This window comes from Leptonychotes weddellii, chromosome 9 (genome assembly GCF_054177405.1).
Source record: "Leptonychotes weddellii isolate Sample4059 chromosome 9, ASM5417740v2, whole genome shotgun sequence".
Classification (NCBI taxonomy): Eukaryota; Metazoa; Chordata; class Mammalia; order Carnivora; family Phocidae; genus Leptonychotes; species Leptonychotes weddellii.
In genome coordinates, this window is record NC_138377.1 from 16,463,035 (window position 1) to 16,488,537 (window position 25,503).

The following is a 25,503-nucleotide window of genomic DNA, read 5'->3' on the forward strand; positions in this document are numbered from 1 at the left end:
CAATTAAGAATTAAGAAATAAAACAAGACTATTTTTATAAAATGCCTTTTTTCTGGGGGGTCGGGGGAGGGACCTGAGATACATGTTCATGTGGATTGGAGTTAATGTAAGAATTCCTAAGAATTTTCTGCAATGGAATTGGTTAAAGTGTATTTTTTGCTACTGCTATTTTTGTCTTCTAAGTGATTATCCCCAAAGTGATAATTGTCTCTTTATGGAATGATAATTACCAGTTAGATTAACAAAATGTCAGTGTTGTGAAGGCAATAAAATATAGAAAATTTATTTATTTTCAAACTAAAAAAAGTAATGTATGCTTACCTAAAATATTCATTATATGGCTATGTAGAGATTAAATATATAGATCTGCCTCTATCTCTCCTCAGTCTTTCATAGGAAGTAACCACTATTAAAAGTTTATAAATGTACATATCAGTTTATGTAACCTGCCTTATATCTTATTGCTTATTGCCCTGTCTTGACATGAGAAGGTTGTAGTAAACATTTATCAACTTACCATACAATAAAAATTAAAAAATAATTTAACATCTTTTTTTAAGTCTTTCATGAAAATAGCAAGTACTATTTATAAAGTGAATCAAAATGTCTTAAATGTTTTTTATTTTTTTCTTCAGGCTCACTCTACATTCAGCTGATGATTCCACATCTCTCTCACCCAAGTTGATGTTCCTTATAACTGTTTCCCAAATCCAGACCAAGCCAGATTGTTCATATTTCTCATTTTCCCTATTTAGCTTGGCAGTTTGTTAATGGAGCAGGAGCTTCTCTGTTTCCTTTCAATTTTTCTGTTGTTTCATTACTGGAATTCTGTGTCTCAAAGGAGAGTCAAGAAACTAACCAAACTTGCATGAATCTTTCTTCCTTAGAGAGGGGGAATGGAAGTATAAATACCCCAAATTAAATACATTCTTTCAAGTTTGTCACATTTTCTTCTGTATACACATATAGATGTGCATGACATATCATGTATGCCTTTAAATTATAGTTCTACCTTTGGGCATTCACTTTTACACCAAAGAGCATCATGTGGAAATAAGGTTCTTGTATTTAGAAGTGAGTAACAAGTAATAATTCAATTTAATGAAGAACAATTGTCTCCTTTTATATACGACAAGAATTTTTCTAAAAGGAAAAAAAAAGAACACCTTAAATTTTCAATAACCCCTGGATCAAAAATGAAACATTTACATAAAGAGACAAGATCCTTAAATGAGAGAATCTGTAAGTATATTGCTCAGCTGATAAAACCAGTTTCTTATGAATAAACAGAAAACAGAAGTTGGACTTGAGTCAAAAGTGGGATTTATGGGGAACAAAATTCAAAGCAGTTTTGCTAGCAATGGGAGGTTGGGGGGGCAGTTCTTTGTAGTGCAAGTGCTGCATTGTCTGCTTTGTTTAATTTTTGAAGTTGACACATCACACATTGTTGAACTGACGTGCTGGATGAACTTGAGTGTAGGGTAGAAACTATAACAAGCCAAGGACTCTGCCCTCGCTTATGAGTCACCAGTGGTAAAAAATAAATGTGGATCAGTTTGTCTGGAAGAATTTCCAAACTTGTCTGGATGTTGTGGACATGTTGTGAACAGTGCCATGCCATCTGAAAAACTTGAAACAATGTTATTTTAAAACAATATGCCAAGAATTGAGATAATGCAGACATATATTCATATTTGAACAAAGTGACATCTTAATGAGGCTAAAGCAATATGTTTCAGACTCTGAAAGCCCTGAGGTCTCATCACATATAGCAGTCATTAAGAGCAGTTTAGCTTCTACCCCAGAATGTGATCACATAGAGTATAAAGCCACATAACAGGTCTGGTAGGGAATCATGGAAGGAAATAGGGTTGTACCCCTCTGGGTAACATTTCAGGTCACCAGAATATAATTTAGATACACTATAATTTAGTTAAGCCTATGCCGATAGATGGAAGGAAGGAAGGAAGGAAGGAAGGAAGGAAGGAAGGAAGGAAAGTCAAAGAAAGGAAGGAAAGATAGACGTGAGGGAAGGGAAGGGAAGGGAGAATTTTCAAATAGAAATAAACTGAGCCTAATGAAATAAATTGCCTGGTGTAGCCAGAAACAATAAATACCCTTCACCATAAGGTGAATGGGACCCATCCTAATGAAAACTGAGTGAATTTACATGCAATTTTTCATTATATATTTGCAGTATTTTAAGGAAGAAACTTACTTTTTTTTTTTTTGTCTCTTTTGCAATTGTCTTTGATTTAGAGATCCTTCTGCTGATGGTGATATAGTCCATTTTTGGTATTCAACTTCTATAAACATATGGAATGTGAGTCTTATAAGGGCTCTTCAAGATCATGAAACCTAAGTGCTGAAGACAGAGTAGACTTTGACCTGAATCCTCATAACAAGCTACTGCAGAGAATGTCTAAATGAAAGTAGTCAAGAAGCCAACTCCAAGAGACTTATGGAACTATTTTTATAGAGAATAAGAGAAAGTGAAAGGTGATATTTACTGAAGAATAGGTTTGACTGTCTTAACTTGATTAACCAGTACTGGAGCCTAGATTTTAAGGATGCAGTTAAAATTTCTCTTAACACTTTTTTTTTTGATACACTGGTTTCATGTTTGGGAACTATGAAATAAGTATAGTTTAGGACAGATTATGATTAGAACTTACAGAACTATTGACAATATATGAATTATGGCTATCACTAGCATAATTTTATTTTCTTACACAATTTTCTAATGTTACATAAAGCTTGTCCCAACTCTACTTCAAGCTGGATTTGTTAGGAGAATTTCCTGTATATTTTTCTATAAAATGTAGTTTATCTAACCCTAGGGATTTCTGCTAATAAACAATATGGGATACCTATAGTTTTTGAACTCATCAATGATGTTAATTTTATTTTTTTTATTTTATTTATTTATTTTTTAAATATTTTATTTATTTATTTTACAGAGAGAGACACAGCGAGAAAGGGAACACAAGCAGGGGGAATGGGAGAGGGAGAAGCAGGCTTCCCACCAAGCCGGGAGCCCGATGCGGGGCTTGATCCCAGGACCTTGGGATCATGACCTGAGCTGAAGGCAGTCGCTTAAGAACTGAGCCACCCAGGCGCCCCAATGATGTTAATTTTAAATGCCAAATCCCTGGTCATAAGAATTGAAAGAACTCAATTGCAGATCACAGGTGTTTTAGAACTTCTTCCTAAGGAATTTAATTTGGGGGTCATATTTTCCCCATTTAAAAAATGTTTCTGTCCAGGTGCCTGGGTGGCTCAGTCTGTTAAGCATCTGCCTTCAGCTCAGGTCATGATCTCAGGGTCCTGGGAACCAGCCCTGCATCAGGCTCCTTGCTCAGTGGGGAGCCTGCTTCTCCCTCTCCCTCTGCCGCTCTCCCTGCTTGTGCTCTCTCTCTCTCTGCCAAATAAATAAATAAATAATCTTAAAAAAAAATTCTGTCAATGACATCACTGATAGAATGTTACCCACTGCTTCTCCACCAGCTGTCCACTTCCTAACAGCCTCAGATGTTCAATTTGGAAGCGATGTGATTGTAGGAAAGTTGGCACCACCCTTGCCTTTTAAGGTGGTGTGAATGATGTTAGCTAAAGCCAGCCAGTCTTCCTACTGAGCTGTTCACCATGCTAAGGTTAGGAACTAGTATTAGATCTAAGCCAGACCAATTGCTTTTAATCTTCTCCGCTGGATATGAATGAGGAAGCAGTAGCTCTAGGAGACCATGTACCTGTTAAAAATTTGGGCAAAGATCCAGCTAGGGTTATGTGACACTGCAGAATACAAAAGAGACTGAAAGAACTGGGTTTTTGATGATATCATTGCTCTGATTCTTTCACTTTCCATTGCCAAATAATGGTATAAATCAGGATATCTCATTTACACTGACAGTTAATGTCCATCCATGATAAGCATAATACTGTTATTTGTGTTGGCAACCTATTTCTTAACTCATGATAAAGGATTTCTAGTATATATCAGAAAGGTTTTAATACAAAAGACAATTTATCTCTGGAAATCTAAGCCTTAAAGAAGTTGGTTTGATTGAAGCTAAGAGTTTGCCTTGAGGGATATTAAGACCCAGTGCTGGACATAAAGGAAATATTCTTTATATGCATGTTCCTTTCTTATTCATCCATCTCAATTCCTTTCCTTTGTTTCTGTTTCTTTCTTTCCTTTCTTTCTTTCTTTCTTTCTTTCTTTCTTTCTTTCTTTCTTTCTTTCTTTCTTCTTTCCGTCCTTCCTTCCTTCCCTCCCTCCCTCCCTCCCTCTCTCTTTCCTTTCTTGCTTTCTTGCCCTTTCCTTTCCTTTCCTTTTTTTCCTTCCCTTCCCTTCCCTTTCCTTCCTTCTAGAAGATCAAACTCTACCAAGGCACCAAAAGGTACATTATACTAGTGTCTTGTCTGTTCTTTCAACTAAAGTGTTTAAGGTTCAAAAGAAAATAAATATCTAGATATTAGCCTATTGTATTTCTAGAAGCTAGTCCAGTACCTGACATTTACTAACTATCTAGTTTGACCAAATAATTAAATATGTTTTAATTTAGTGCCACACTACATAGGAAAAGAAAGAAAGTATTTTGTTTTGATGACATTTATATCATGATTATTTTTTTTAAATGTGGTGGCTAAGGATCATTTTTATTCCTCTCTATTCTAAGTGATGCTTAACATCATTACCATATTCCAATGAAGTACTCATTTGCATGGGGACTATGGACATCAATAACTAAATAATATACAAACACAAGTAGATAGATTAGATAGATAGATAGATAGAGATATTATGAAGGTTAATTTATGTGTCAGCCTGACTAGGCCACTGAGTGCCCAAATATTTTTTTTTCTCATTTTCAAATGTATATTTGGACCAATCAATTGATTAAACATTATTCTGAGTATATCTGTGAGGGAGTTTCTGGATGAAATTAATATTTGAATCGGTAGACTGAGTAAAGCAGATAGCCCTTTCTAATGTGAAAGGGTCTCATCTAATTCACTGAAGATCTGAATAGAAGAAAAAAGTCTGAGTAACATAGGATTCTATTTTTTTTTTTTTATTATGTTATCTTAGTCACCATACAGTACATCATTAGTTTTTGATGTAGTTTTCCATGATTCATTGTTTGCATATAACACCCAGTGCTAGGTGGCGCCTGGGTGGCTCAGTCGTTAAGCGTCTGCCTTCAGCTCAGGTCATGATCCCAGGGTCCTGGGATTGAGCCCCGCATCAGGCTCCCTGCTCTGCAGGAAGCCTGCTTCTCCCTCTCTCACTCCCCCTGCTTGTGTTCTCTCTCTTGCTGTGTCTCTCTCTGTCAAATAAATAAACACCCAGTGCTCCATGCAATATGTGCCCTCTTTAATACCCATCACCAGGCTAACCCAATCCCCCTCCCCCTTCCCCTCTAAAACCCTCAGTTTGTTCCTCGGAGTCCATAGTATCTCATGGTTCATCTCCCCCTCTGATTTCTGCCCCCCTTCATTTTTCCCTTCCTTCTCCTAATGTCCTCCATGCTATTCCTTATGTTCCACAAATAAGTGAAACCATATCATAATTGGCTTTCTCTGCTTGACTTATTTCACTTAGGATTCTCTATATTCTTGACCATCTTCAAGAATACACACACACACACACACACACACACATATATAAACACAAATATTTCATTTTTAAAATCTACCTTTTTGGGGCACCTGGGTGGCTCAGTCATTAATCGTCTGCCTTCAGCTCAGGTCATGATCCCAGGATCCTGGGATCGAGCCCTGCATTGGGCTCCCTGCTCTGCGGGAAGCCAGCTTCTCCCTCTCCCACTCCCCCTGCTTGTGTTCCTGCTCTCACTATCTGTCTCTCTCTCTCAAATAAATAAATAAAATATTAAAAATAAAATAAAATAAAATCTACCTTTTCTACTATACCAGTATACATTATATTAATTTATTAATGTATCTACTCATTAATTTATTCAACAATCACTCATCTTTGAATCTCCAATGCCTACCGTGTTAAAGGCACTCAATCAATGAGACCCTCTAAAGATCATTACCTACTGTCAAAGAATGAAAGATTCTATGCTAGGGTTAGTTTCAGTGTGCTCTGGGAGAAAAAAGGGGGGTGGTATGTGGCTAAATCAGACTGGTAAAGCAGGCTAAACTTTTGAGAAGAGATAAACACTTTAATGGCAATCATGAGTTTTCTGTTTTTGCATACAATATTTTCTTTGGTCTGCCCAATAGTCTGGAGGGAGAGATAGAGTACATAACATCTCTTTTGAAACTATAGTGATTTTGCTTTTATTTCTAGCTCTTAAGCTACTGTCAAGCTTGAGTTTGCTGCACCTATTTTGCAATAACTAGGCAAATGGGAAGAGTGCACCGCTGTGTTAAAAAGTATTTTATTCCCTCAATTCAGAAGACACTAACCTCTGGCTTGAAATCTGAGCTGCATAATGATCTTTGCACCCAGGCTATTGGTCCCACCTCTTTGAGGTGAAAATGTCTGCACAATTTACTGAGGCTTTAGGCAGGGTTATGTTGGTCTAGCAGTTAAATAGTTATGTTAGGAATAAAAAAGTATTTAATGGTTTATTGGAAAGTCAATGGCATAATGTGTGATGTGCCTCTTTAACAGTATACTAAAAGTGTCAAAATTCCATGCAATTTTCCACACATAAAAATGGCATAATATCCTACAGGTGTCAGCCGTTTATTTCCACTTGCTCTGCTCATTAGTAAAATATTTCAATACATAGTCTCCTGTATATTAATCTGGCATGTCCTACTGAATAGCCAGGCTAAGCAAGAAACTAGGTAGGTTCTGAAAAGTATATCAAACACTAAGAACTTATTGCAATTCATCTGGAGTGTTTATATTTGTTGTGGTCACTTCCTACAACACTAATTCACTGTGTTGATTGTTGCATGGTCCACCATTGAATGTAAATTATTTGTGGAAAATCCAACTGTCCTTGCAGATACTTTATCTTTGCCTTAAGCTCTCTACCAAAATGATAAAGATTGCCTCAGGGCAATCTACAACCCCTTAAGAAGTAGACCTTTTTTTTTAAATGGTAATTGATTTTCAGTGGACATGGACTTTTGAGGAATACATGCTGTTATAATGGTGGACATATTCTATGTCCTTCCCCACATACACTCTGCATGTAAAACCTCACAGCGGGGTGCTCTGAAAAAAATTATGAAATTTTTCCACAATTAAAAAGAAGTCCCCCCCAAAGAAATCCCTATTTTATAAAGAAATGACCTTATCATTGTAAAGTAAGTATGTTTCATTGACATTTTCTGTGTTTAAAATGCATATACTTGGGGCGCCTGGGTGGCTCAGTTGGTTGAGTGACTGCCTTCGGCTCAGGTCATGATCCTGGAGTCCCTGGATCGAGTCCCGCATCGGGCTCCCTGCTCGGCAGGGAGTCTGCTCCTCCCTCTGACCCTCCCCCCTCTCATGTGCTCTCTCTCTCATTCTCTCTGTCAAATAAATAAATAAAATCTTTAAAAAAAAATAAAAATAAAAATAAAAAAAATAAATAAAATGCATATACTTGAAGTAGATTTATCTATCTCTATGTTTTAAGAGTTACTATTGATATGTGTGAGTGAATAGCTAAATATTGCTTAAGCCTTATGATATATATTTTCTTTGTACATAGAACTATATTTTACCTTATATATCAATGTAAGGGTACACACACAATGTGAATTATATGCCATCATATCATCTATTCAATTTCTTTGTGTAGCAGAACTATGTGGGGGGTGTGTGTGATGTGTGTGTAATTATAGGTGTAATTTCTACAGTGCCCACAAGAATATAGGAAAAAAGAGAAGCAAAAACTATGCCTGTATATATAGTATGCATCTGACCCATTCTTTAAACTTCGTATCTCATAGTTTCCCTTTAATGCTTTATGATAAGAATAACAAAGAAATATCATCATTACATCTACCAATTAGTAGAATATTAGCTATGTTTTTAGTGACCTGCTATTTATCTCCAACTCCATGATAAATTTATTTAGAACAAGTGAATAGTAGTTTTAATAAAAGATCATCCTGCTCAAAGGTTTCAAGGGTATTATTCTATGTTTAAGAGCATAAAATCATTCAATAGTAATAACTATTCTAACAAGGCCAAATTTTAACTAAATGTTTTATTTGGGTTCATGTTATAGATTTATCTGTTTATTTATTTATTTATTTATTTATTTAAAAGATTTTATTTATTTATTTGAGACAGAGAGAATGAGAGACAGAGAGCATGAGAGGGAGGAGGGTCAGAGGGAGAAGCAGACTTCCTGCCGAGCAGGGAGCCCGATGTGGGACTCGATCCCAGGACTCCAGGATCATGACCTGAGCTGAAGGCAGTCGCTTAACCAACTGAGCCACACAGGCACCCTGCTTATTTTTTTTTAATTAGTAAATCAGATGGCATAGCTGGAAGTTAAGTGTTTTCTTTCTCGTTTATTTTCAACTGTAGTCAAAGGAGTTTTAAGAAACAAAGATGCATAAATAATTCTGTCTATGTTTACTGACTGCCTCTTGAATTAAGAGCCCACAAATATTATTAATTTATTTGGGTGGAAAATAATCTCTTCATTTAACTTTAGTGATCTGTTAATATTTGAAATATGAATCTATTCACATTGCAATTTTTAAAAGAACTTTCAAAATTACTTATTTAATCTCATTCATCCTTCTTACCCTTTAACCTCATTATCCATTTCAAGAATTTTATGAGAGTGGTGAAAATCTACTTCTATCACACATAACCCAATTCATATTATGCTGTGATTTCGGTCTATAAATTTCTATTACTAACATGTTTCCTGTCTGTCTTTATTAAATATTTGCAAATCTTGCTTTCAATTATATTTCTAACCATTCCAAAGTAAGGCTGCTAGACTGCTTCCCATTTTCCCGAGAAATTCGAGGAGAGATCCATAGGCATCCACCACCTCATCTACCCACTTCCCTGCTTCTAAGTTAACGTGTTCCAGTGCCCAGAATGAACTGCTGGTGTTCCTGCCTGAGGCCACCCCTTCCTATGAGCACCAGATCCAATTCATTCTTGACTATTGAATGAAATCATTCCAGCAATTTTCTCTTTTCTCTTTTTTTTAATAATTAATGCTCTATTTGATACCGTATCTTTTCCATCGGCACATTAAAAGTGTTCATATTTCTGCAAAATTTTTTTTTTAAAAAAGAGCAAAGCATAACTAAATTAAATAAAGCAAAACAAAACTCTTATGACCTCAATGACCATCTGGATTCAGTGATTTCTTGTCTCCCTTTGCCTCACATTGTCTATTTTCACTTTCCTCTAATTTCTTCCTTCCCGTCTTGTTGAACCCAAACCAATCCAGATGTTTTTCCCTTCCCCACTCCATGCCACTCCTCTCCACTTTTCCTTTTTAGCTCACCAATAACTGCCATATAGCTAAATCCAATAGTTGACTTTTAGTCCTCATACTGCTTTGACTTTTGCCCTCACAAAACTCATGTCCACCTGGAACCTCAGAACTCCAAGGATTGTTAGAAGCTGGTAGAGTCAAGGAAGGATTCTCCTCCAGAGCTTTCAGAAGGAGCATAGTCTTGCTTGATTTCAAACTCTAGACTTAGTGATAATTCATTGAGGTAGCCCTGAGAAGCTGACAGGCCTTATTTTACTGAATGAGTAACATTTAATTCAGTTGCTTACTTTCTTCTACTATAAAAATTTAATTCACTTGGCAACCAAGACACTACACTCAATCATTTCATTTCCCCCCTACTTCTCTGAATACTCCTTATCAGTCTCCTGGTCGTTCTTTGTCTCCCTGACTTCCTTTTTTTTTTTTTTTCTTTTTTAAAGATATTATTTATTTATTTGAGAGAGTGAGAGCCAGAGAGCACGAGTGAGGTGAGAGAGCACAAGCGGGGTGAGAGAGCACGAGTGGGGTGAAGGACAGAGGGAGAAGCAGACTCTCTGCTGAGCAGGGAGCCCGATGTGGGGCTTGATGTGGGGCTCGATCCTGGGACACCAGGATTATGACCTGAGCAGAAGGCCGATGCTTAACCAATTGAGCCACCCAGGCACCCCTATCTCCCTGACTTCCAAACACCAGAGCACCTAGGGTTTGATCCTTAAACTAACATCCTCCCTGGATGACCTTATCCAGTCTCATGACCTTAATTATGCTGATGATTTCTGAATTTATATTTCCACTCCATAGCTTCCATATGAACATCCATGCAGCTTTATTCTTAATATTTCTACCTTTTTTCCAATGGGCATCTCAAATAGAACATGTCCAAAACAGAAAAAGTAATGAGTAGGACTGTGCTATCTTGTGTACTAATCAGTGGAGAGCATTTGCCTTCTCTCTCCAACCAATAAATAGTAAAAACTAATAATCTGACTATAGTTTGGATTAAATACCTTGGTAATGTCTTCTTCATTAGAGTTTGGTTTCTGAAACCTCACACTGTATTTTAGGTATCAGCATAACAAGTTTGGAAGAGATATAAACATTAAGTCTCTAGCAGCCCCAATCCAGTCATAAGAAGTCACATTAGCTTTATATTTTATTCAAAGTCAAATTACGACTCCCTACTTCCTGCATTGGCATGTGGCTGTAATCCACCATGATCTCTCTGCTGGGACTATAGCACTAGACCCTCAACTGGGCTTTCCCTTTCAAACATTATTTCTCTACAATCCATAGGAGCCAGAACAATCCTTTATAAATATAAATCATATCATGATATCTCTGCCTTATAACTTCCAATGCCCTTGTGTTGCATTTATTGCAAAATGCAAATTCTATGCTGGGCCTGTAAGATCCTATGGGATGTAGTCTCCATGACCTCCTCCCATGTGCCATTTTTCTCATTGCTTCTTCTTCTCGTGCTCCCTTACTCTTCTTCCTTTTTCTCAAACAAGCCAAACTTCTGCTTATATAACTTTTGCCATGTCATTCATGTTGTTCTTACTGTAAATTTTTAAAGACTATTTCTTGTAATTTAAGTTTTAGATTTAATGTAGCCTCACAGAGGTCTTCCATGACCATCTGATTTCAGTTATTCTAAAATTCACTCATATTAAGACACTGTAGTATGATACTCATAATTTATTTCAAAAGTGTCAGGTTACACAGTTTTATAGTACATGTGTTCCAATTATCTTGAGCTTTGATTAGAAGTGTGTCTACTGCCCTAATCAAAAATTCACATTCCTGGAATGGTTTAATTCTGCCTTTATGGCAGGAAGCATATATTCCAGGGGGACCTACTATAAGTCTTTCGGCCATCACATTGAGAAATTAGATTTAATTGGTAAAATTAGTGTCCTTTTAACCAGAATAATGAATGTTTAGGATGGGGGTCTCATTAATAAATTTGAAGGTAGAAATGAAGTGTGGTTGGCTTAAATGCCTTATATACATTCAACACTCCTGTATGAATAGGGTATCAATAACCAAAATGGTACATAAAATGTACTCTTGGGGATGGGACACATGAACTAATCACTAACAGTCATCCAAACTCTGAATTTGGCAGCTTTCTGTTTGATTTTGGTTCTACGGGGAACATCTTTGTAATGGAATTTCATCAAATTTATAAAATTTATAAAGCGAGTTTCATAGACTGCTTTGTGTCTGCTTTGCTAATTAATGGTTAACTAATAAATGTTAGTATAGTGGCAGTAATTGGTCTAAAATGTGCTATCAGTTTGTGGGTAGAACAGCTAATTGGTGCTCTCTTTAAATAGATGACTATTCTTTTTTTTTTTTTTTAAAGATTTTATTTATTTTTATTTGAGAGAGAGAGAATGAGAGAGAGGGAGTACATGAGAGGGGGGAGGGTCAGAGGGAGAAGCAGACTCCCTGCCGAGCAGGGAGCCCGATGCAGGACTCGATTCAGGGACTCCAGGATCATGACCTGAGCCGAAGGCAGTCGCTTAACCAACTGAGCCACCCAGGCGCCCTAGATGACTATTCTTAACTACTACAAAGAATCTAAGATCTATACTTTCCCATGCTAGTCTTTTCTCCAAGCCTTATACCCAGTGGTAATCGGTAGAACAAATTATGTAAAAGCTCAAACTGGCTTAAACTTAATTCATTCTGATCATTCAGTTGTTCCTTCAGGAAATGTTCAGCTGGCTTTGCAGGAAAAAAAATTAGTCCTTCATGTAGCCACTCTTTTTCCTCTTTCTATTCCCGAGATAACATATGAATATACTGTGAGGAAAAAACATTATGCCTCCCTTTGTCAAACTTGCAACTTGTTCTCAGTTAGAATATCCTCTGGCACCTGGGTGGCCCAGTGGTTTGAGCCTCTGACTCTTGATTTCAGCTCAGGTCCTGATCTCAGGGTCGTGAGATTGAGCCCTGCGTTGGGCTCCACACTCAGCACAGAGACTTCTTGAGATTCTCTCTCCTTCCTGTTCATGGTCTCCCCCTCTCTCTCAAATAAAAAAAAAAAAAAGATCGAGGAGATCCTCTGGAATCTATGTCATGTCCCTTTTCCGCCAGGGACTTCTTGCCTTGCTGCCATTTGTAGCTGAGTTTTGCTACAAGTGTGACTCATGGCCTGCTCAGGATCCACGCATCTTCCCTGGTTGACTGAGCTTCTTGCTGGTAGCAAATCCTTAAGTGAAGATGGCCAATTTTTCCATCCAGTTTCTGGTCTGGCATTGACCATACCCTCCATGCTTCCAGCCCTTGCCTCAGAATCATCTCATTCTGACACAGCAGGTTCCATGGAGGGGCATCAGCCATTTAACTCAATGTTTAAACAAACAAACAAACAAACAAAAAACAGAAAAAACAGGAGAAATAAGGGATTCTTGAGAAAGCTAAACCAAATAGTTCTGGTCATGGTCCAGGTTGGGAGGGGAGGCACAGTGGGAAAGAGAGACTCCTGCATGCTAATACAGAGACTCCAGGTCCAAAGGACTGAGTCTTTGCTTTTATGATGTTCCCTTAATCACTAATGGCATCTTACACTCTTTTTCTTTTCTTTTTTGTCATTTAAATTCAATTAGCCAACACATAGTACATCATTAGTTTCAGTAGTGCTCAACAGTTCATCAGTCACGTATAATACCCAGTGCTTATCACATCACGTGCCCTCCTTAATGCCCATCACCTAGTTACCCCATTCCCCCACGCCCCTCCCCTCCAGCAACCCTCAGTTTGTTTCTTATAGTTAAGAGTCTCTCATGGTTTGTCTCCCTCTCTGGTTTCTTCCCATCCAGTTTTCCCTCCCTTCCCTTATGGTCCTCTGCGCTGTTTCTTGTATTCCACATATGAGTGAAACCATATGATAATTATCTTTCTCCAGTTACTTATTTCACTTAGCATAATATCCTCCAGTTCCATCCACATTGATGTAAAGGGTAAGTATTAATCATTTCTGATGGCTGAGTAATATTCCATGGTATCATATCTTCTTTATCTATTAATCTGTCCCAGGACATCTCAGCTCCTTCCATGGTTTAGCTATTGTGGACATTGCTGCTATGAACATTGGGGTGCAGGTGCCCTTTCGTTTCACTACATCTGTATTTTTGGAGTAAATACCTAGTAGTGCAATTCCCGGGTCATAGGGTAGCTCTATTTTTAACTTCTTGAGGATCCTCCAAACTCTTTTCCAGAGTGGCTGTACCAGCTTGCATTCCCACCAACAGTGTAAGAGGCATCTTAAACTCTTGAAACTGAAGTACTGGGGATATAAATGAAGAACAGCCTATTTCAACTCATGGCTCCCTTCCTTCACTCTTCCCCGTTCATATTATTGTCTCCCAAATCATAACATTCTTCTTAATTAGTGTGATAGAATATTGGCTTGTAGGATATTTTTCCCATGTGAGACAACATTATTTTACGTTCAAAAGGGACATTGCATATGCAGTAAATGTTACTAAGTAGCTGACCTTAATATAAGAAGATCATTTGGATTATCCCAGTGGACCAATTGTAATCACATGACCCCTTAAAAACCGAAAAAGAATGCAGAAGAAAAACTCAGCAAGATAGCAGGCATGGAAGTCAGAGACATTGGGACCATGAAAAGGTCTTGACCCACCATTTCTGGTTTTGAAGGTGGTTGGCAGGACAGAGGGGGTGTATTAACCAAGGAATCCAAGCAGTTTCTGGAAGCTGAGAAGGATCTACAGCTAACAACCAGCAAGGAAATGGGGATCTCACTCCTCCTACAACCACCTAGACTGAATTCTGTCAATGAACTGAATGATACTGGAGACAGATTCAGAGTCAATATCAGAGTGGAGTGCAGCTCTGTCACTACCCTGATTCAGGCCTAGTGAGACTCTTACTCAACCAAGTCTGCCTAAATGGCTGACCTACAGAAACTATGGGATGATAAATTTATATCATATTAAGTCCTAGATGTTGTGGTAATTTGTTACATCAGAAATATAAAATTAATGAAATTAGTTAAGTTTTCATGATGAATAGGGTTATGTTCTCTACACTATAAGAGATGTATAATAGCTGAATTCTAAACTTTATTATTCTAAAGATTAAGATGGAAGAATTTGTAATACTCTTGCTAATGATCATAGCTGAGCATGCCAGGATATTGTCTATGAGTTCTAGTACCTTCTGTCTACTGTTCATGTATGATAACTAGATTTTCATGACCACCTTACAGAGATTCTGCATTGAGAAATGATTCAGAAGGAGATATTAGAGGCATTAGCTTAATAATTGCTTAAAAAAATCACACAATTGCCAGTAAAACTTTCCTTCAACTAAAATTAATTTTATCCTTTGCTAGGAGATCCAGGCTTTACAAAATCGATAGACTGAAAAGAATCTTGAAGGTAACTTTCTTTTCCCTCTTTTCCTTATTCTGAATATCCCCAATGTGTAATTTCTTTCTGTAAAATTTTAGATTAGCTTCAAGAAAACCTGCCTTTCTCATTTTAGTTTAGAGATTTAATAAGTATTAACTATATATAGTGCCTTATAAATCTCAACGAGCCCCCCTCTTCCATTCATGTATGTATGTATACATATATATATATTTATATTTATATTTATTATTTTTATTTTTCAACAATATTTATTTATTTGAGACAGAGAAAGAGACAGCCTGCTCATGAGCCGGGGGAGGGGCAGAGGGATAAGGAGAAGTAGACTCCTCACTGAGCACAGAGCCTGACCCAGGGCTCCATCCCAGGACCCCAAGATCATGGCCTGAGCCGAAGGCAGACACCTAACAGACAGACACCTAGGGGCCTCATGGATGTTCTTTTTTTAAAAAATGTAAAGCAAATGTAGGTGTTTTTCATTAAAATATTTAAATATAGCATTATCTGAGACTCTCTCTCCATTTCTGTGTATACACATATGTATGTATGCATGTATGTATGCATGTATATATGTATGTATTTATCTATCTATCATCTTTATATCTCTCCCTGCTTTACCTTAGATCTTAGCTTATTTATACTGAAATTATTTTAATTTGATTGTTTATAGTTTTTTGTGCAAATTAAGATTTTGCAAACTCTAAAAGATAAATAAGGAATGTGACAGATTCCTTTATACAGTACCACTAATGTTCAGAATGAGTAATATGGGAATGAGAAAATAGAGTGGAGGCAAGTAGAACAATAAAGGAAACATACCTTAAACATCATAAGGTTATTTTATCAATATTTTTGAAACATCAAGTATCATAGAGTTACTTTATCAATATCTGTACCCATAACTGTGATTTAGATTTCACATTAACAAAAAAAAAGTGATATGCTTCTTTTGTGTCAAAAGCTATATATAAGAATGTATAAGAATTTTCCATGTATTATACCATTTGGTCCTCAAAATTATGAATTAGGTATATTGTAGCCATTTTGGATAGTTGCAATAATGGTTCATTGAAGGAAAGTGACCATAATTAATTCAACTAGTGTTGAAGGACCTGAAATTGAGCTCAGGTCTTTGGAAATGTGATAATATACAAAGCATTTTTTTTCTACTATACTGCAGCAAGATATCTCTCAGACACTTCTACTACTTTAGATTCCCATTACATTCACTTGAGTCAAGTTCTTATTACTCAAATATCTACACTGATTCTATACTGGACCCTTGATATTATAATTTGTTCTTTAATTATGTTAATGTTCCAGAAATACTAGTTTCATTCACTCATTCTCTTATGCAAAAAAAAAAAAAAAAATCAGGCTCAGAGTAAAGTCCAGATATGAAAGATCAAATTTGTATGAATATTTAAAGACCCACTATCTGTATAACATGAGAATAAATGTTATGAAAATAAAAGCCCTAAGAGACCACTTTCTTTAAAGAGTGGACAATCTATTTGGACAAGTAATATACAAACCAAAGTTAAAACACTATGAAAGAGTCTACTAATGCCAACATATGGGTATGGATATTTGCAACGTAGAGAATTCATTTTGGGAGTTTTGATTTTTTTTAAGTTTCATACTTTTATTTATTTTTTAAGTAATCTCTACAACCAGCATGGGGCTCAAACTCACTATTCCAAGATCAAGAGTTGCATGCTCTACCAACTGAGCCAGACAGGCACCCATGATTGGAAAGATTACAATCTGAAATGGTTCAAAAGACTATAATGCAAATAATTTTGCTTAAACCAGTTTCTAAAATATGTGGATAGTTGAGTGGGAAGAATGAAGTATATTTGAGGCATAAGAAAACACATGCATGAAAATGAACATGGGGTTTTAACACTACACAGTGTCCCTCTCAGGGTCCCCCTCCAATTCCATGGATAATTTTGAGCTAAATTAAGGAGACTTTGGATGTTTGACATCAGAACGTAGCATTCTGTTCAAGTCATAGAGAACCATTTGAACATTTGTGGGCAAGAAATATGAAAATTCAGTGTCTGGGAAAAGTAAATTAAGGTATAGGATGAATATTGAGGGAGAGATTGAAAGTAAGTAGTTAAGTTAAAAGCTAAGGGGGCACAATAAAATATGAACATCAAAAAGATTCTTCTACTTGTGAATGATAGTTATACTTAGTAGTGTTTGGGAGTGTAAGAATATCACTTCTATTTCCCTGGCTCAGTGTTTAATTCACATAGATATTGGCATTCTGGCATTGAACTGGGGTGGGAGGGAAGTGAAGAGATAAGAGGGTAGAATGATCCCATTATTTAATTTCAAAGTACTACCCGAGATATCTGGGTAGAAGGGAATAAAGAGAGCAATTTGCTCGGCATCACTGCACTTACTACAAGAAACGATATAAAACCGACACTTCATGAAATGCGTTGTCTATTATCAATTTACATATCATTCTTTTTGTACTTCTGACCCTTCTTTCTGATTAGATGGTAAATATAATGTGAACCTTTTCTCTTATACATGCTGATAAAGAGAATTAAATAATGGCTATGGATGAGTTGTCAAAAATTTAAAATACCAAGGGAAACCTTAATTTGAAATGACTTTCTGGTTGTAAATTTGGATTTACCTAAATGGTCTGTTATTCTTATGTTATATTATTAACCAAGGTAATAACCATTAATTCATGTCAATCAACATGGTTTTAAATACTGGGGGCTTAGTGGTGAATAAAACAAGATCCCTGTGTACCTGAAAATTAATGTCAATATGCTGCACATTTTATTAATCTGCATGAGAAAGTTATGCAAGCAGCAGATACTGATTTTTCAGAAGCATCTTCCTTATACAGTGAGGAAGATTTAGACTCTTGTCAGAGTGGAATAGATCAAAAGCACCATGCTTCCATTTTAGTTTGAAAACCTTTTCCTTTCATTCCAGTTTAAGAGTCATCAAGGATATCCATAGTCGACCACTCTGCTTGACTTCCTCAACCCATTTCTCCATATAGGAAGCTGTTTGGTGATGGAGGGGGGACAATAGGCAATATTTCTAGTTCTGTGTCTTCTTACCAAACCAAAATGGTCTAGATTTTCCTTGCTTTGAATTAACAGCCAAAATGACTTCACTCAATAAAAACCTGGGAGAAAACTCAGCCAAAAATTCAGATCTATTCACATCCATACTCACACACATAAGAAAGGGCTCAGAAAAGCTTCACTTTGCCTATGGGTATCACTGTTATGTAACAGTAACTGTTGCTTCAGGAAGTCAAAAAACTTATCTAATAGGTCTGTTAATTCATCAACTTGAACAGCTTTTTAGATTAAAAAAAAGAACTTAACATGTTTCTGTCACTGTGTAGAATAGGCTTAGTAATATTTATCTCAGGTGTTATTTTATTTTGAATTGTATCAAAGAGGGACAAATGAAAACTAGTTTTGCAAATAAGGGAGAAGACTTTTTTCCTAGATCTTTGTTTATATGCTTTACTTAAAAATTGCATAGTAATTGAAACTGATTAATGTTCTCCTCCAGTAAGGGGAATGGATTTCTGAAGATAGTGAATGAGGAGCTGGAGTTTCACTGCACTTGGAATAGAGCTTGGGATAGAAGGTGGCTTGCGCTGAGATTTTGGCACTGTTCTATTTACCAGGCTCAATGACACTTCTTTCTCCCAGGTTACCATCATAGGCCTAGACGTTCTGGTTGTGTGTCCACCAAACTTTAGAACCATTGCATACTTTTTTTTTTTTTTTTTTCCCCAGACAACTCATAGAGAGAAGCAGAGATGAGAGTAGAATTAGAATTGTTATAAAAACATCCTAATCTGGAGGCTCCTGGGTGGCTCAGGCAGTTAAATGTCTGACTCTTGATCTCAACTCAGGTCTTCATCTCAGAATCGTGAGTTCAAGCCCCACGTTGGGCTTCAATGGGTGTAGAGCCTACTTAAAAAAGTAAAAAAAATAAAAAATAAATCCTAACCTGGATTGGCTGAATTGGCATCAAGTTCCATCTGAAAATGTCCTTGTGCACTAAGCCTATGTCATCTGGTATTCACTTCTTGAGAAGAGCTAATATTTAAACATCAATCTCTAGCAGAATCAAAACAGGGACTATAATAAATAATTTACTTAAAATACTTGTCAAATCTAAATAATTTCTAAAATACTAAGTACACAGGACTGTGCCAGTCCTTTGCAATTTGCATCCACAGTGTCTTTTGTCACGTTCTCAAGAAGGAAGTGAAGATTTATGTTCCTATCTTTTCATATATTCTTCTCTATCTGTTCTGATCATGAACATAATGTTTATCTTTCTCTTGTTATTCTCAGACTCTATTTCAACCTCTTTCTGGAAAGAATATGTGTAAAATTGCAGGGGCCATCATTAAAAACAGTTTAAATCAATGAGCTTTAAATGAAAACAAGTTACTCTATCTTGTAAAGTTTTAATTCCCCAGCCATCTATCATAATCTCCCTCCTTATTTTTACTGTGACTATAGCTGTATCATTTAAATAAATAGTCTTTGTTTTCTAGGCCCCCTGCATTAATAGTGAGCAATTTAAGACCAATGACAAGAACGTGCTTCTCATGGAATTAAAGAGCAGGGGTTTGATCCCACATCAATTTGATTAACTGCTTTTGTATACTGAGTCTCAAGTACCTTTTGAGTATCTCCATTTGGATAGCACACAAGCACTTAAAAATTAAAAAAAAAAAAATTTTCTTCCTCTTTTCCCCTTTGCACCCCCAAACCTGTTGTACTATCTTTACCCCCAGTCCCAGGGAATAGTACCACCACTCAGCATGCATAGGGAATCTGGGGGTCCTCCTAGTTTCCTCCATTATTTCTTATACTCCCTCTACAGTTGTCATTGATACCCATTGAGCATATTTATGCTCACCAGCCTAACATTGTCAGGAATACAGAAGTAGACAAAGTTGGTTCTATGACTTACTGTATCAAAACAGACCACACACCATGGGGCCAGTAGGGCGTCTCTATGAGAGAATGGGCTTGCTGCAAGATTTGGGCATGGGTTAAGTGACTTGGGGAAGGATTCAAGGAAGTGGGGCTTTGTTCTGGGTTGAGGAACATCAGAAAGCAGAGACAAGTTTGCAACATGGTATTTTCACATAGGAATTGAAGAGAATAAAAGACAGCTAAAGATGGAATTGGTTTAGCGGCGTCTTGGTGGCTCAGTCGTTAGGCGTCTGACTTTGGCTCGGGTCATGATCCCAGTGTCCTGGGGTCGAGCCCCGCATCGGGGCTTCTCCCTCTCCCACTCCCCCTGCTTGTGTTCCCTCTCTCGCTGTGTCTCTGTCAAATAAATAAATAAAATCTTTAAAAAAAAAGATGGAATTGGTTTAAAATATGCAGCACTCAGGTTAACTAGGAAAATGATTGGTGGGCATTTTTGTGGTCTGTACAGTCTATTTGTTGTTGTTTATGCTCAAATATACGTACAGAGGTGTCTTGTTTTGCTCACAGTTCATCACAGTCACAAATAGGGTGCTCTGTCATGACAACGGCCTAGCTGTTGGTGTCAGGTCATACTCTTTAGTCCCTCCTGGCTCTGGCTAGTAATTTATCCTGATCTCTCTCTCCTTCACAGACATTTTATATCACTCTCTAAAGTTGCCTAAGTGCCTGGTGCTTTATGTCTGCCTATGTTTTACAAGAAGTTCCCTTCTCACAGGGTATATGTCTGCTGTATTTTCAGTTCTCTTAAATCTTATCTTTAGAATCTGAGATTTGTGCATCCCTCTGAAAACCATCCTTTAAAGAGCCTCTTTCTAGATGATATCCCCTCCTCTTTATTATTTCCAAACATCAGTAAGAGCTTGAACTCCTAAGGTATGGGCTGTCTTTAACACACTCACCACGGTGTCCCCAGCATCTCACACAAATGGTGAGCTATTAGAACATATAGATTGAAACAGTGATTTATTGTGTCCTATGTGAGGATAAGGATAGAATAAAGTAAGGATAAGGATAAGAAATGAGGCAGAAATGTATAACTAGAGCCTCATCCTGAAGTAGCTTATATCAACTGGGAAATATTGAATGTTATGAATTCAAAATTAATTAGGTAAATTTAATTAAATAAATGGACCTCAGCATTGTAGAGACTTCTGTTTTGTTTTGTTTTGTGTTTTGTTTCTTAGTAGGGGATGGCTTTGGAGGGAGATCGTGTGAAGCCATGTTGCTACAATGAAATTCCTAGCTACACACACAGAAATTTTGTATTGATTTTTCAAATTCTAATGCTATGAACAAAATCACTGCATGCACAGGAGGACATGTTTTGATCTACTTCTGCAAAAATGAAATTTTTATTCAAGCATTTTTTGATTGACCATCACTGTCATTTTGTTCCTTAGGAGCCAAGAGAATTGCCATTGTGGGGACATGTACATGTTAAGTTCAGGGCTACATGAAGAGAATCATTTGCTCTACAATTTAAGGTGTAGGGAATCTCTCTTCAGTACCTTGCACACTTAGATAGGAAATAAATGGCAAAAAATATGTAACCAGAATAGACCAAGGTCTCTTGATAGAAGAGCAATGTAAGAAATTTGACAGCTCCACTTACATGTGCTGGTGGAGACAAGTATAGTTTGTCTTTCCCTTATGTGAGCAGTTATAAAACCTGACAAATACAAGGGCAACTTCCAGTTTCAAATAATTAGACTTGTTAGCGGGACTTGGTTGTTCTTTTCCTGTAGATACTTGAGGTGAACTCAATGTTCTTGGCTAATACATTTAAAAGAAAAGGAGCTTTGCAAATTGTACTACTGCATGTAAATAATTAAATGTAGTTTGCTGTTATTAGAACATTTTAGTTCATTTTCTTTTTAGAACATTAGTGTGAAGTAGGCAGAGCAAATATTGTCCTCTCCAACTGACAGATGAGAAAAGACATGGCTAATCTGTCTAGTACCCATGGAAGACATCACTAATAGATCACAGAACTCCTTTCTTTGCAGTTGATACATGATATATCACCTTTTTCAAGAAAGTGCTCTCAGAAGCTACTCAGGTGTCATCAAGAATGGGTTCATATGTTGAAGATAATATACCCAGAAGTGAACTTATGCCCTCTAAAGATTCCAAGGTCATATTGTTCTAAAATATTAGAACAGGTTTAAAAGTAACCAAGTATAAACTATTCTTGGGTCCCATTTCACTTGTGACAGTATTCTCTGATATGCATTATATTCTGCTTGTTAAATAGTCTTTGCCCTCTTTGTATAAAATTAAGAAAAAGAAGAGGCACTGCGTGGCTCTGTAGGTTAAGCTGATATGTGTTCTGAGCACATTTAAGGTAGGCTAGGGGATGTCTGGGTCGCTCAGTCAGTTAAGCCTCTGCCTTCAGCTCAGTCATGATTCCAGGGTCCTAGGATTGAGCCCTGCATCAGACTCTGTGCTCAGCAGGGAGTCTGCTTCTCCCTCTCTTCTGCTACTCCCCCTGTTCATGCTCTCTCTCTCAAACTAATAAAATCTTTTAAAAAATTAAGAAAAATAAGAAGCTAAAAGTGAGAGACAGAGACAGAGAGAGAAACCTGACATCTTTGAGCACTACATTATGTGAAATATTTTACATTTCATCCAACATTGATAGTGAAAAATGTATTTTTTAAAGACCTTATTTATTTATTTGACGGAGAGAGAGAGAGCTCAAGAAGGGGGAACTAGGGTCAGGGAGAGGGAGAAACAGGCTCCCATTGAGCAGGAAGCCCTACACGGGGCTCAATCCCAGGACCCCGGGATCATGATCCGAGCCAAAGGCAGACGCTCAACCGACTCAGCCACCCAGGCACCCCCAAAAATATCTTTAATGTATGTGGCTGATCAGATAGTTTTATCCTAAAATAGCTATACTTACTGAGATTTTTAAGAACATTTCTTATGCAAGTACTTCAGAGTACTATCAAAGCTTTTAAACTTCTTGTCCATTGGCTATCCATTGAATACTAACCATAGAGGAAAAAAAATATGCTGTAGATATTTTTACTATCAAATAATCTATTTGTATGTTATACACATATGCATTGATTAGTTAATGCATATCAATTGAATATATAAATAGATCTATATGTGTGTAAAATATTTAAGCTTCTAAGTTAAAAAATACAATTATTTGGATTATTTACTTTTATTTATTTTATATAAGAAATATATATATACATATACATATATATATATATTACTGTGTTCTAAACACAGTTTTTCTGTCTATTCTGAAGAAATGTAGATGTTAATAATCTCTACACTCAACGTGGGGTGTGAGATCAAGAGTTGCATGCTCTTCTGACTAAGCCAGCTAGGCACCCCTGAGATATAAATGTTAGTAATAACTTCTCCACTTCCATAGGCTCATCATGTATGGAAATTAGTTGGCCATATATCTTGTCAAACACAGTGTTCAGGGGAAGTAATGGGCACATTTCGGGGGTTACATTATGACTTATGTCTCCCATAGATAGGTGTTCTCTATGTATATGCTCAACCTATTTAGTACTGTTAGCTTTTAGTCAACTTAATTATTCTCCCTTTTATACAAATAATATAATATTCTAAATACAACACAGATACGAATCTTTATAGATCATATCGTAGCAGTGCTCTATCTCTATCTCTCCAGAAAAGCAGACAAGTTAGTAACTCAAAGTGAAGCTAAGTAAAATGCTCCAGGGGAGCTTGGGTGGCTCAATCGGTTGGGCGTCTGACTATTGATCTCAGCTCAGGTCTTGATCTCAGGATCGTGAGTTCAAGCCCTGCATTGGGCTCCACACTGGCATGGAGCTTACGAAAGAAAAAAAAAAAAAGAGAGAGAGATGCTCCAATAGCCCTTTGGGATTTCATTATCCAGACATGTCCTAGACATCACATAAACAAAACTTCAATTTTTAAATTGTATTACCAAGAAGGAACATTACAAATTAGTTATGCCTATAGGAGACAGGAAAAGCAATAAGATCCAGAGCAATGCTTGTCAAGCTGAGGCCAGTAGGTCCATGGGCCACAAACTGCCCTTTACAAGTATTGTTCCTAAGTTAGCTTTCCCATTTCAATGATAATTTTAAAATGACATAATAATTACATCTTGCATTATCTTGATGATTACATTGTAACCTAATATTGTTCTTAATTTCAGTGCCATTTTGAGATTTTGTAGTTTTTATTTGTGGTTTTATTATATTGGCATTTATCTATATTGATAGCAATTTGTTTAGCTTGACTTCATATCTGGTTGCTATAATTTGCATACTCTAATGCTAACATGACAAAAAAATCCATTTCCTCCAGTGCAAGCATTTTGAGTTATTTCACCAGTCATAAAAGCAAAATACATATTTTTCAGTGGAAATTTGAAATTTATTTTTTCATTGAATATGACTTTAAGTCATTTAATAAATCAAAACTTTGATTTGACATGTGAAAATATTTATATGATAGAGTCAGGGCATATTTACCAGAGAGTTTAAACTTATACTAAAGTTTCAGGGCCTCTGGATTGCATGGATCACTTCCAAGACTTTAGAAGAATCCTGGAACTGGGTGTACAGTGTCCTATATACTATTGTAAATTGTAAGTTGTGTTGGCACGTTTCTTAATAGTGCTGTGCCTTTCTAGTGCCACATCTTTCTTGTGACACCTCATTTCATCAGGGAGAAAATGGAGTGGCACCGGGACTGTTGAGGTCTAGGTAGAATGTATGAGTTTGCTGGGGTTGCAGTGACAAAGCTGCAAAGTGGTGGCTTAAACAGAAATTTATTTTGTCTGGAGGCTGGATCCAAGATCAAGATGTTGGCAGATTTGATTTTTTTCTGAGCTTCATTCCTTGACCAACTTCTCGCTGTGTCCTCCAATGATCCTCCGTGTGCGCACATGTCTGGTGCCTCTCTCCATGTGTCCTAATTTTTCTTCTTCTAAGAATACCGCTCGGATTTGGTTAGGGCCCCTCTTCAGTATGTCCAGGTATAATTGAGAAATTGTAAGATTAAGCCTATTATATCATCCCTCTCTACATCCAGAGAGTCTTTTCTTTATCTAATCTGTAAATATTGCCTAGAGTACTTAGCATCAGAAGGATAGTAAAACTAGGAAGAAAGAAGGTGTAAAATATCCAGAACAAAGAGCTAATTTATGGGAAATCCTTTCAATTTTCAACTTACAAATTTGAAAATTAAAAATTCAGTTCTTAACTAGCATCTTCAAAAGGAGTATAGATAATGCAACATATATAATTATCAATGTAGCAAATATAAAATTTTCCTTTTTTTTTTAGAAATCATGTAAAATCCATTAGAGTTTCTGTTTAATTAGGCACAGCCATGACACACTACTAAGAGCTGCGAATCTGTCTGTGTGTGAAGTATCACACCTTATGCATTTTAACATATTAGATCCTATCTTTGAGTATCAGCTAATCTTGTGCTGTTAAAATCTGGTAGTCCCAGATGAAACAGCATGCAAACTTCCCAGCAATACTGCACAATGACCTGAAGAAGCAGGAGTTCCAGTGACAAAAACTCTTACAGATGGTCATCAGTTTGTCAATAAATGTAGTGTGAGTAATTTTACTACAAAATTACATCGGCTGA